Source organism: Carassius carassius, chromosome 38, assembly GCF_963082965.1.
Source record: "Carassius carassius chromosome 38, fCarCar2.1, whole genome shotgun sequence".
NCBI classification, from domain to species: Eukaryota; Metazoa; Chordata; class Actinopteri; order Cypriniformes; family Cyprinidae; genus Carassius; species Carassius carassius.
This window is the reverse complement of record NC_081792.1, coordinates 1,120,065-1,135,000: the sequence shown is the minus strand read 5'-3', so window position 1 is coordinate 1,135,000 and position 14,936 is coordinate 1,120,065. Positions and strand designations below refer to the sequence as shown.

Genomic DNA, 14,936 nt, shown 5'->3' with positions numbered 1-14,936 from the left:
TTTAAAATGCTATAACATATGATAACATAAATATCTGCAAAGACATGCATTTACCGATGCCAAAGTTAAAGTAGGCTTTAAAGGTGCCATTCCAGATGTTGTTCCTGACTGCCCTGGTGTTACAGGTGGTGACGTGGATGGTGTGGATGACACAGGGGCCAAACTGGAAGGCTACAGTTTCACAGAAAAGGAAATTAAATTCAAAAATACACAATACACCATCAACACATCACAGTTTTATGAAACACTTCTTATACCTTTTTCATATGGAAACCACAGTCACATGTCTGTGTCCCCCCAAACAGAGACATTTGCCCCCTGTGTTGCAGTGGACACTTCTCAATCTGTAACATATGACAGTGAATCATAACTATCTGCTCCTTCTATATATGACATAGCTTTCCTGTGTTTATATACATGCCCAAGTTTACCTTCTGATACAGGTCATGCCATTTCTTCTGGCGTGGTGCCGGTCTGTTTCCCTCCTCAGAAGGCCAGACCCCCTGTGTGGCAAATCTGCGCAGGCGGGCCATCCATTCACCCTCACTCATAGCCCTGTGCTTCTTGTGCTTGGAAGCCATCTTCCAATAAAAGATAGCGTGTGGCAAAATACAAAGTTTGTGACTATTCAGTAGAACTGAGTAGTTAATCAATTTCATACATTTATTTCAAATAGCACATATTTCATCTCAGTGTTTTTGGACAAGGTATAGTTTGATATTTTGGGAGGAATTGTGGTGTGTGGGTATAATAATATGCCATAACTCCATAAAAATCAGATTATTACATACCATTTCGATTACATAGGCTTACAATTAGCCCACATTATGATTATTATCGATTATAGCTCACTTAAACAACACAAGCCCCATATTACGTCATAAAACGTCATGTTAATGTTAATAAAGGCACAGTTTTATGCCTATGTATTGAATTACAGATGCAATGAACAGACAATGAACAGACAAAATTATTTTACCTCAGGTAAAAACTGGTGCCCAATACTATAGGCTAATTAACATTATGCATAATTCAGCCATATAGCGGTACGAGGTATAATCTAACGTTATATGATAGGCTAGCTATTTTTAGCCAGTGTATAATTTATTAATACATAGTACCTCAGTGTATACTATATTAATACATAGTACCTCGGTGTATTATATATTTCTGTAATACATATAATATATGAATACATAGTACCTCAGTGTATTATATATGAATACATAGTACCTCAGTGTATTATATATTAGTACATAGTACCTCAGTGTATAATATATTAATACATAGTACCTCAGTGTATTATATATGAATACATAGTACCTCAGTGTATTATATATTAATACATAGTTAGTACCTCAGTCACAGTGTATTATATATGAATACATAGTACCTCAGTGTATTATATATGAATACATAGTACCTCAGTGTATAATATATTAATACATAGTTAGTACCTCAGTGTACTATATATTAATACATAGTACCTCAGTGTATAATATATTAATACATAGTTAGTACCTCAGTGTATTATATATTAATACATAGTACCTCAGTGTATAATATATTAATACATAGTAGTAGCAGTCACATTTAGTAGCATACAATCATATTAAGATTATTATCAGTTGGTAAACACAAAGTCTCCTGTTATAACAGGTGCAACACCTGAATACAACACAAAACTCATTCATTCATATTAAATCATTGTCTGTGTTAAAAGTGGACACAATATCAGGTGTAGTACCAATGTTATAACAATGTAAACCATTCGTTTCTCTCTGTCGAAAATACGTTTCAGCTAAGTTAACGTTAATGCTAACATTACTCCATTCATTCATTCATTCATTCATTCATTCTTAGCTAAGTTAGTTAACGTTAGCAGACTAAACAAAGCAACAACGTCGACGTCTTACCTAACACAATCTGACAATGTTGTAAGTTACAAGTTTATTTAAGAAAAAACTATTAATTAAATATAGTTAATTAAATAGATAAATCTTACCTCAGTGTCACCGTCAACGTCTTACCTAAAACAATGTAACGTAGTTAAAAGTTTATTTTAAATATATATATATATTTCCAAAAATAACTCTATAAATAAAAATAGTATTTATTGATTCGCTGTGAGCGATAACTGTGGACTTATGCGCATGCTCCGCCAATGATGGAAAGGGCCACGGTGATTGGCTGTCTTAAAATGTAAAAGATGGACATGCAGAGACCTGATTGGCTGTCGTAAAATGTAAAATATGGAAATGCTGAGATCTGATGGGCTGCAAAAGATGGACATGCAGAGACGTGATTTGTCGAAATTAGACAGACGAACTGTCTCCCGGCACCGCTATCAAAGGGGCAAAGTGTTAGACAGAACCTCGACATATCACGGTCTTGTAGCTCTACTGCTGGCCAAAAAGTCACTTCTGGTGCAGGAAGATGTGCTGGATTTTTGAGGAGGGAATCAAAAAGGAGCATACGTTCCCATACCGGGAGTCAAACCTGGGCCAAAACCAGGAATCCTAAGCGCTAGACCATATGGGATTTGGAAACCTTAAACTAGCCAGCCATTGGCTTCTGGCGCACTTTCCATACATGTGGTCAGTGTGGGCGCAGGATCTTGTAGTGGCCTGTTGCTTTAGGTCTGCGACTGCAACAATATGATAATAATTTGGCAAAACAAGAATTATCCAAAAGGACGGTTTTCTGAATTATATAGTGTTGTATGCATTCAAGGGATCTGTTTTTTTTTTACTCACCCCGGGAGTTCAGTTTATTTGAGCAGATTCCTGTGATTGCTGAATTGATACCTCGAACTGGTAATTAAGCTCTTGTCCAGGTGAAAATACTTGTGTCATCCATTTGAAAACACACACGGCAACCATTATCTAGAGGAAAAACTGCCTATTGTCACTCTGTCAAGATACAAAAATGACATTGTGAGGGTAACAATGAAAGTGAGACCAATTTTTAATCGGCAAAGTTGCTGATTATTCGCTCCTTCAGTTTAACTCAGTTTACAACTTATTCTAACTGTCCAGGTGGCAATAAGTGATAAGGCTTCAAAATGGCAAGCCCATGACATCAAAACAACATGGCATTATACCCTTCAAAGTAATGAAGCAGTTACAGAGTAGCGATGAAATTGTTCATTCGAAAATCAACTGGCTGCCAGCCTGCAGTTTATTTCCCCTATAATCGCCGAGCTTGTCGGAGTGCTTGTTAGACGAATGGAAATACCGAAGCATGTCCGTGTCTTCCCTAGACATCGGAAAGGGTGTGCAGAATATGTTTTTTTTTTGGAAAAAAAGAAGAATGCCTGAAGATTTGCCTTTTCTTCTGGATTTTGGAGAAGAGAAAAAAAACACAACAACAAAATAAGCCGGAGAAAAACAAGCACAGAGCGAGCCAGCCAGGAGTCGAACCTAGAATCTTCTGATCCATAGTCAGACGCGTTATCCATTGCGCCAAGGCCGGCGCCCATTAGTTGAGGTAAAGATCCTAAAAGACGCACAGGGACTCGAGTTCGCGGCCCACTCCGAACAGTGATGGAATTCCTGGAATGTGTCTGCTTTGACGCTGCTGATGCACGCGTACGTAATCATCATTCTCCCCCGTAATTTAATCGAACGGAAATTCGTCCCCCCCACTTTAATTTGGGAACTGTCCAAAGTAAACACTCTCATGTTATGTATGTTTCATTCATACCGGACGCCGGAGGGCGCTCTCTCGCATAAAGTCCAAAACAGACTCGTAAAAGTACCAGCTCGTGACCACTATGTGACGCACGCTACAGAAAATACCTGATATGGACAAAAGCATCAAGATGTCACTGGATAAAAAAGTCGAAATGATTTGACAGACAAAACGTGAATATTCATTGCAACAAATACATGATTTGTGTTTTTGTGCATTTTCACAACAAAATACATGAATAACGCAGCGCTAACTAACTCATTTTTTACAGTATATTATTTTTTAAAGTATAACATTATATTATTATATTTTCTGAAAGTCTCTGTTTTTGTGTGTGTGTGTTTTATTGTTATGTAATACTGGAATACTTAAAACAAATTGCAACTTCAAATACAGTGAGAAATAGGCACAAAACATTGCTAGAGCAAAGATTAAGATTAACAACCCTTTTTATTTGCAAATATAAAGTCAATAAAAAAATTATAACAGCAGTGCAAATATATATGCATGTACAAATATTGTGAGAATACAAAAAGGCACAATAACAATAGTGTGAGGGCAAATATTAACAATCTTTTTAATCTCCATATATATTTTAAAGCCAATAAAACATTTAGAACAGTAGTGCAATTTTGACACACCAATTAAAAATAATAAACAGTAAACCAAAAATGTTTACCACAGTAGTAAAATGTTTACATATCAGTTTAAAAAATATAATAAATATCAAACCAAAACAAACACAATAACAATAGTGTGAGGGCAAATATTAACAACCCTTTTAATCTCCATATACATTTTAAAGCCAATAAAACATTTAGAACAGTAGTGCAATTTTGACACATCAATTAAAAATAATAAACAGTAAACCAAAAATGTTTACCACAGTAGTAAAATGTTTACATATCAGTTTAAAAAATATAATAAATATCAAACCAAAACAAACACAATAACAATAGTGTGAGGGCAAATATTAACAACCCTTTTAATCTCCATATACATTTTAAAGCCAATAAAACATTTAGAACAGTAGTGCAATTTTGACACATCAATTAAAAATAATAAACAGTAAACCAAAAATGTTTACCACAGTAGTAAACTTTTTACATATCAGTGTAAAAATATAATAAATATCAAACCAAAACAAACATTTGCAGTGCAATTTTGACATCAGACTAAGAAAATAATAAATAGTAAACCAAGACAAACATTTACCACAGTAGTGCAATTTTGACATATTAGCCAAAAAAAAGTAAATCAAAACAAAAATGGACTATAGTAGTGCAATTATGACATATTCGCTCCTAAAAAAAATAGAAAATCAAATATACCAAAAACAAAATAATGATAATAATAAAAACATAAACATACCATATATATATAATGGTATGAAATATTTTTCCAACAGAGGCATGCAGCAGAGGAAACACACAGTAATTACACATTTTAGAGACAGCTGTCATTGTTGGAGACTTGTAAATTGCACTATAAAGCAAACATTAACCAAATAAAAATATAATGTGATGAAATAGCAGTTTTAAGAAGCTGGAGGGTTGCCATTCCCCTTTTTTTTCTTCTATAACCTCTTTCCTGCAGCACAGCCCTCCATTCACTATATGATTGAGTCTCAGACTCTTTGCAGAACCAGTTGCCAAAGTACTGAAGATGTGATGGTGGCTTTCTCTCTTTGTTACACTTTCTGCAAAGAATGACATCTGTCTTCTTCACATATTTTCTTGTGACAGTTCCAGTGCGCTCCCTCTCCAGTTTTCTCTTTCTGTATTGCTGAGTGGAGTAAGGAACATCTTGACCGGATGTCTGTGTCTGAGCTGATGGTGGCAGAGCTGAAGGTAAAGGGAAGTTGAAGAACATCACCTGTGAGGTACCTGGCACTGTAGAGGATGGCGCGCAAGTGCCTTTCACTGTAGGAAGCTGCACAGATGGTAAAATGAAAGGGAGAGAGATGGGTAGTGCTGGTGCAATGACAGGAAGGGCTTGATGTGATGTTGGAGCCTGGGAGATGGCCTGGGGTTGCAACCTCCCCTTAAGTTTTGCCTTCCCAGCAGTGTTTGGTGGCAGGATAAAAAGGTGAGGCTCAGCCAAATTGCCTGGATAGAGAGTTGGTCCTTTCTGCATAGCCGCAGGAAGCGCCTCGGGTCCTGCCATGGGTGCGTCTGGGGCTTGGATACCCTGCTTCAAAATCTCTTGTTCCTGTGACTTGCCACGCCTGCTGAACCTGGGAAACATAAAACGACAGATATTAATAAACATTTAAGCAATACAAAAGATCAACTACTATTTGTCATGACTATACGCAGCAGCATGACACAGCTGAGATCACACAGCAGTCGTCTAATGTATTACTGCTTTTGTGAAATGGCTACTTTATTGAGATTAAAATTGTATTATGAATTATTGATTCTTGCAGTCTGCTGAAGACAGCTGATCCATGTCATAAATCTTATCTTTCATAATGAAGAAGAAAACAGAAGTTGAACTCTTGTTGATTTGTTTCTAGACCTGCAAACCAGCCATGGTTACATTAAGGCTGATGATACAAAAAATTTTGAGAAGTGTTTCTTGGGTACGTTCCCCACTGAGAATGGGTAACAAATTTCAATCTGGATACTTCAGATCAATCTTGCGCTCTGTGTCTTGCCTGGTTGCCTGTTGATGGCAATATTAACCAAAGTTGCCCAGCAGCATTGATCAAAAAAAGTTGCTGTGTAACATCAGCCCTTAGCTGCTTTAAGTTTAGGCTTAGCGGTGACAATGCTTATTTACTCACCATTGTGTGACTGTTGCAGCGTTCACTTCTGGGAGCTGGATGGTGGTCTCACTCATCACCTTAGCATTAGTGAGGATGCACTCTCGGATGTGCTTGTAAGCACGTGCTACAACAGTGAAGCGGGACACCCTTACTCCGTCACAGCGCACCGCGTTTGGGTAGAGAGCACAGAGCCTTGTGAAAATGGCCTCCACCACTCGGTTGCAGTCAGGCCACTGTGCAGGACTATGAGCCCCAACGAAACACCTGCAAATTACAACAGGATACATATTATTAATGTAAGATTGTTTTCATTGTGTGATCTTATTTTTATTTTCCCTTTCCTATTCTGTCTGTTTTGCTTTGTGTTGTCTAAATGTTCATTGATAATATCTGCCCATAGTTATGTTGTCTTTCTTTGTTTTGTTTTTAGATTGATGTTGAAATGTCATATCAATAAATCAGGTCTCTACTGGATTACTGTGTTGTGGAATTATTACAGGGTGTTGTTAGTCAGCCTGTCAGATTTTTTTCACAATAATGACTGCATATTATCCCGCTTATTACATGGCTACTTACTAAAGTACAGTAAAAGACAAATTATTTGACACAACATATTGATACAAAATGATTTTACCAATTTAAGAAATGATTGCTTTGTTTCTGCTAAATTAATTATTCCAATGTACGGTTGTAACTGTGTCCATAGCAATGTAACATACTTAGCAACCTAATATATATAGTCAGAATTAAATGTAAATCACAACTAATAATTTATGTTATAACCAAGATAAGCTAGTCATGAAGGTGTTAGGTTACTAAACAAAAAAAGTTGTAGGTGATATTTCAGCCAGTTTCAGATATATATTACAAAACAATTTATAAACCCTGTTTACTAAATATAACATACCTTTTGGTGCTCTCCACACCTGGGGCCACAATCTTCTTATTGGCCCTGAATCGTCCCTGTTTTAGGTTGGTTTGGTGACGTGGTGGGTAAATGGTCTTTTTCCTGTCATACTCCCCCAATGCCTGCCATAGGGAGATGATCTTGATGCACTCTTCTCCCGACAAAGCCAGACGGTGGTCTCTGAGGCCAACCAAGAACTCTGCCAAGTCCTGCACGGCTCCATACCCCTCAATATTATCAGGTCCAACCGAATCCTAAAATGAAAGATAATTTAGGAACTTTTGATAGCATCAATGAAAACAAATATTTACATGAAAGCACATCCAATGTAACCCAGATTATGTTTACATACATGTAAATGTAAATAAAAATAAACTGGGCCCTTACATCATGTGAAGTGTTCTCTTCCGATGTTGGACGATCCGTTTCTGCAGACAATCGGTCCACTGGGACAACATCAAAAAGGTAAATATTGATTTGAAATGTGTATTTATGCCTTTCAATGTGATAAATACAAATTTATAGTTAGTGTGATAACAAATACCGAAATCTTTATGAATACTTTGGTAAAACTCACAGCTATGTGCTCCAGGAAAGAGTCCTAGATTTGATTGAGTGTGCAGTGAGCTGCTGACAGGAGATGACACTGGTGATGGAGGGACCACAAACAGTGATGACGTGGGGCTGGTTGCTGGAGGAGTTGGAGATGATGCTGCAGACGCTGCAGACACTGATGCTTGTGAAGAGGCAGCAGGTGTCCGTTCAGTGTCAAAGGTGGGGACAGTGATGTCCTGAAACTCCTCAAGTTCAGCATAACCTTCATCCACCTCTATACCAACCTCAGTGGTCTCTGACTCTTCAATGGCCAACTTGTAGTCCTGCAGAACTTTACCAGTTTGCTGGTAAAGATATTCCACTCCAATAAGCTCACCTTTAAAATAGAAAAACATTGACAATTAGATAACATACCATAATATTATATTATAACTTAGTAGTTCAGTGGTTTATACTTAAATTAAAGTGTCACTAAAAACAAAAAAAAATTGTTATATACCAGTGTACTTTCTTGGCCCAACATAAGGAATGATTTTCATGCCCATAAGCTCCTCTGCAAGAGTGTTGACAGCATGACGCAGAAGATGGTTGTAGGAATGTGGTTGCTGCTGATTAGTTGTTGCTGCCACAGCCCGGTCCTCATTCCACCTTGCAAGCCCATCCAAAAGATATGCCTGAAAGAAGGTGTCACTTGCCAGGGTGCCTATAAATGAAAAAAAAAAAAATAATAAATTCACAGAACAAAAATTTCATATAAATACACAAATAGCTGTTCTTGCAATTCTCATAATTATTTCAGTATAAATCATATCTTAATTTAATAATTCAGTTAAATAATTTATTAACCTGGGATGAATCTGTTAAGGTGCAGGTGAAATGACTCAAGTGAAGTGGAACCTCTGGCACAGCGGTATGTTGGCAGGCGGTGCCCTCCCTTCAGTACAGTACCCGTCTGCATGTAGAGCTGCACACCGGCAGGATCCTGGATGCAGGCCACATGCTTCTGCTGGGACTTTAAAATCTCTCTCATGCGGGCTGAGTTTATTAGTGGGACTCCCAGAGTGTCACGACCAGCATCTCCATCAAAGGCCTGAACATGGCTCTCAATCAGCGCCAGGGTCTCTTTGGTCCCGCGAGTGGTTCTCCCGCAATGTAGCGCTAGCTCGCTACGACTGATAAAGCGCAGCACATCAGCCTCGGATGATGGTTTCCCATCAGCTTCCAGCTCTGCTTGCTTAGCCGTCTTCAGGGCAGCCAGGTCGACCTGGTCCCACATGAAAATACAATGGCTGAGGCCACTCATAAATGTGGCATATAACTGGTGAGAGTCGGTGGTGCAGCCGACAGCAAACCTTCGCATGAAGTGCCAGACATCTAACCGGATGGTCATTTGCCCCCACTCTTCAAACATCCTCCTCAAAAGAGTGTTGCCACAGCAGTCTCGGTCGACATACAGCACTTCGGGAGGAGCCACCCCAGCCACTCTGTATCGCTTGATAAGGCCTTCTATCATTGGCCCCAGACCAAAACCTTCACTCGCTGTGAGCACGGACATGATCACCTGTCCATGCTCATTGCCAACATTAGTTGCCCAAGTAGCAGTGCCATAGCTGCGTCCTGCTAGTTTTCTGGCCACTTTTTTGGTAGAATACATTTTTAAGATTCGACCATATTGTGATGTTATAGTGGCCTTGACCTCATCCAGCCTTTGCAGGACATCCTGGGCATACACCTGCATCAGCCATCGGTGCTTGGGTATAGAAGGCATTGAAGGAGCAGGTTCAAATGTCACAGGCAGGATTAGGCTCGACGTGACAGCACTGGCAATCCCCTTGCAATCTGTCAGATACTGGACTGTCTTTTGCAACCAGACATCAACATGACGCTCCTGTAGCTTGCGCTGGATCTGGCTGCTGCTGTTTCCCAGCCCACGCTGACACATCAAAGTTACTACCTCAAAGTCACATGCAAGTTTTGAAGTAAGAATGCAAGGGAACAGCACCCTGTGGCCAATGTCGAGCTGGGAAATGAGATCATGGCTCCAGCTGATGACCTTCCTTTTACATCTTCGGCAGGCAAGGTACTCAGATGCCACAAAGTACATCTCACCCATGATAACCACCTGCCTGATCTTTTGATGCAAGCCAGCTGAGGTCAGAAGTTCTTTTTGACAGTCTGGATGCGGACAAGTCAGCTTCACTTGCCACAGTTTTCGTGACATCCAGAGCAGCAGACCACCTGAACAGGGCCTTGGAGATCCACCTCTGGTTCACTTCAGGCAGGGTGTGTGTCCATCCAGCAGGAAGACAGACTCGTCTTGCTGAAAAAATAAAATAAAATAGAAAAACAGAAAATAAACACATAAATAAACAAATTCACATTGCTTCACTTTACTTTATTATCCCTGGAAAGGAAACATTGAATACTTTAAATAAGTATAAACGTACATGCCACATATGACTCCTCAAACTTAGCTGCCTCTGCCAGCAGTGTGCTGTCATCTATCTCAAGGGACACAGTCGGACAGGTGAGGGTGGCTGAGGGCCCTGTGGCTGTCTCAAGGGACACAGTCGGACAGGTGAGGGTGGCTGAGGGCCCTGTGGCTGTCTCAAGGGACACAGTCGGACAGGTGAGGGTGGCTGAGGGCCCTGTGGCTGTCTCAAGGGACACAGTCGGACAGGTGAGGGTGGCTGAGGGTCCTGTGGCTGTCTCAAGGGACACAGTCGGACAGGTGAGGGTGGCTGAGGGTCCTGTGGCTGTCTCAAGGGACACAGTCGGACAGGTTAGGGTGGCTGAGGGCCCTGTGGCTGTCTCAAGGGACACAGTCGGACAGGTGAGGGTGGCTGAGGGTCCTGTGGCTGTCTCAAGGGACACAGTCGGACAGGTGAGGGTGGCTGAGGGCCCTGTGGCTGTCTCAAGGGACACAGTCGGACAGGTGAGGGTGGCTGAGGGTCCTGTGGCTGTCTCAAGGGACACAGTCGGACAGGTGAGGGTGGCTGAGGGCTGCGCACGTGCCTGGGCCAAAGCTACAAAAAAAACACAGGACAAACAGGTAAACATGACTACTGAACAGCAATAAATGCTAAACAAACCAAAAAAGTGTTATACAAATAAATGTTTGCTTACAAGGTGCCGCTTTGAGAGGGGAAACCAGTCTTTTTACAGCCTTGTTCAAGTTTTTTTGGTTAGGCAACTTCCTAACCAAGAGGGAGCGGAGAGAGGCAGTAGAAGTATGGGTGGTGGTAGCGTGCTGGGTGGGGGTGGTGAACTCTGTGGGGGCAGAGTGCTGGGAGTCAGCAGCATGCTGGGGAGCTTTCCCAGCATATTGCTCTTCCTTCATGGCAATGGCAATTCTGCCAGAAGGAAAGAGCTCAATATACTCCCTGAAACTCCCCTTGTTGTGGGCATGTTCTTGGGAGTCTTTGCTGCCTCCTGTGGGGTCCCTCTTCATAGCTGCCACCAGATAAGCAGCATACCCCAGGGCATTTTCAGCCACCCACCTAAATGTTTGCCCACGAAATACACCAAACTGGATTTCAAAGAAACCCAACAGGTGCTTTCTGTTAGACAGATCTCCGTGGTGCTCACTTAAACTTTTCCTGGCTTTGTCCAGCACTTTCTCCGGGGGCAGGGGTCTTGTGTATGGCTTTCCTTTGTTGGCTTCCTTCACCTTTGACGCTTCCACTGTATCCGTCAGATTCAGGCTTCCATCAGCCCGTCTCCTGAAGCGAGGTTCCATCTAAATTAAAAAAAGTGAACTATATTTACTTATGATCACCTTTTAATGTTGATTTTATATTATGCTTTGTTTGTGTATATATTTTCCTACAGGCTAAAAATGTTGGCTAACATATCAGAATTATCCCAGAGTAAGAGGTAATTTTTCAGATAATTATTATACATTAAAATATAACTTTTGTCCCACCTGAGACAGGGAAGGGAAAGTTCAGTCTATTCTATGTGATCTCCTTTTTAAAGACAAATTTTTCACAAATTTGTCTGCTCTATTACAAGTAAAGATCATACATTCAAAATTCTAGAATCAAAATATACTTAAAGTACTAAAAGTAGAAGCATAATGCATACTATATTATTGCATTATAACAAGTAATGCATTAATGTGTAATAATCGTTTTAATGTTGCAGCTGGTAAAACTGTAACTTAATATACTTTATATTCTGCTTGGTCGACTAATCTACAAAAATATGAAATACTTTTTTTTATTATAATATTTTACATTGATTAGCTGAATTATTAGCTTGTCTGAACTACAGGTTATTCATTCAAAACAACTTTATATATTTGACACTTTATTTTTATGTTAACATAAAAACACAACTCACTTTACAATATGCTGGCACTAGTATGCATTAAATAAATACAATTAAATGCATTAATTCATGCTTAATTCATGCACAGATAATCATGACTTAATATATAACTCATTAAGGACCAAACCATTTATTAATTATTACTGCATTGGCAACAAATGAACATTTTATATGATTCATAGATAAAGAAATCAATAAATTGTTGTTATTAGTTAAATGTGTCATAATGTATCCATTCCTTAATAACATATTATATTAACTAACAGTGTAAAATTATATCAATAATGAATCATTAGATAATAATTTGTAAAGATATCATTATGTTATTACTTTAACTTTACTTGTTGAGGTACATGACTAATTAAAAAAAATCCATAACCACAATAACATATTAACAATAGGTTAATAGCTCTTTACCTCAACATGTAAAGTCATAACATGATTCCTTTGAAAATCATTAGCTCATGATTAATTAAAGCTGACAACTGGAAGTTGAAGTAAATAGCTTTGGCCACTGTAGTAATTAAAATATACATTTACGTCATTGGTTAATATAATGTTATTAAGGAACTAATACATTAAAGTAAATTTAACTAATACAATTGTATTTATTAATTAATCTATGAAACATATAGAATGTTTATTAGTTGCTGATGTAGTAATCATTAATTAATGGTTTAAGTTAGTCCTTCATTCGTTTACATTAACTCATGATTATCTGTGCATTCGTTAAGTATAAATTAATGCATATTGTGCACCAGTATTGTAAGTGTTACTTTTTTATTGATAAAAGATTCACTTACATTGCAAATGTTGGTTAGAAATTAATCGATGACCGTTATCTTTTTCTTCAGCCGTGATCCGCAAGTCTCCGGGGGTTCTTGACGTTATCAATTGTTGTTGATAACTTGTTGTTACTACGAAGAATCACGGATGAGGAACGAGCGCTGATTGGTCAATTTCTTGTTGTTACTGGGCGGAATCACGGTTGCGATACGAGCGCTGATTGGCTAATTGCTTGTTGTTACTGGGGGGAATCACGGTTGCGATACGAGCGCTGATTGGCTAATTCGCGGTTACGATACGAGCGCTGATTGGCTACTTCGCGGTTGCTATACGAGCGCCGATTGGCTAAAACATAAATTTCATGGTTGCAGCCGGGAACGTGATTGGCTGTCATAACAAAGAATAACCACGACCTACAGGTGACATGGAGCGCCACTGGCCCACCAATAGTAAAGACCCCTGATTGCTACAGAGTTGTTGGTTTTAGATGTGACAGTGGCAAGCATTGCTGTCTGCTTATTCTCACCTTGTTTTCAGGAGGTAAGCCCACCAGCCCACCAGCCCACCAGCCCCTCCCTGGTGGTCTAGTGGTTAGGATTCGGCGCTTTCACCGCCGCGGCCCGGGTTCGATTCCCGGTCAGGGAAAGCTCTTTTGGCTTCCAATTGTGGACTGCGAATTCAAGCTCTGCTAACAGCTGCGAGAAAAAGCTAGCTCCAAACCAAAAAAATGGTGAGCACTTGAAAAAAAGACCTCCTTCGAGCCAGAGTCGAACCAGCGACCTAACGATTGCCAACACTCCAACCTACAGTCCTCCGCTCTACCAGCTGAGCTAAAGCTGGGGAACAATAGTCTGTTTGAGGAGGGGGAGAAGGAAAAAGAAGGGGAAGAAGGGGAAGAAGGAAAAAGAAAGAAAAAGAGAAGGAAAAAAAGAAAAAGGAAAGGAAAGGGAAGGGAAAGGGAAAAGGTAAACCCACCTTTCACACTTCTGTGTGATTTTTGGTAGATCGGTATTCATATATTATAGAAAATTGCCTTTTTATATATTTCATGGGCAAATCACTGACGTGAATGACATCGGTTCGAGTCCCACCTCGGACAAGGTTGAAATCACCCAATATATTTTCTAATCTTTCCTTAATGAATGAACACATATGTAAACATTTCATGTGCTTTTATGCCTTAACAGTTATTTTATAAAAACATATTTTTCATTGTATGGATACATGTTAAAATGTATTTATTAAATGATAATATGTGGTTTCTTGAAATGTATTATTTGTTTTATTATTTCACCATTGAATATAAGAATCTTTAATATCTTTTTTAAATTACTTTTTTTCTAACTGAACTATATTTATTTTTGCTTACTGTTGAAGATGCTCTGTATCAAATTGCGCGCCACAGTATGAATGCTGATTCGCGATTGGTCTTTACATTATTGTGGTATCGTCATTGGCCAAGAAGGATCTGTCAATCTAATTCGTTCTATGATGAAATTCGATTGTGAATCCAAGGTCATATCATATCTATCCAAGGTCATATATATCATATTGCGATATCATATGATGATATGGAATTTCAAATGGTTTCATATGTTTATTTTATTGTTTTTACAATTCTGTCCCTTTCTTGTAATTTTAATGCTTTGTTGCAATACAAATAATTAAAATAAGAATTTGATACTACTACTGCATATAATAAATAATAATAAACCTTTATATCAAAGAAATGTTTCTACCAATCACTTCTCACATCCCGTGGACCTGTCTGCTATACAGTTCTGTCCCTTTCTTGTAATTTTAATGCTTTGTTGCAATAAGAATAAAAATAAGAATGTGATACTATTACTGCTTATAATAATAATAAACCTTTATATCAAAGAAATGTTTCTG

At 38.9% G+C, this 14,936-nt stretch overlaps 1 protein-coding gene and 1 non-coding gene across 2 annotated transcripts in view; one reads left to right on the top strand and one right to left on the bottom strand.

Moving 5' to 3' along the window:
- Positions 1-14,936, bottom strand: part of LOC132118917 (putative nuclease HARBI1) — a gene marked incomplete at its 3' end in the record, with an annotated part of 265,948 nt that overhangs the window by 233,779 nt on the left and 17,233 nt on the right. The window lies entirely within an intron of this gene.
- Positions 13,617-13,688, top strand: trnae-uuc (transfer RNA glutamic acid (anticodon UUC)). Its single transcript has one exon. It is a non-coding gene; the product is annotated as a tRNA-Glu (tRNA).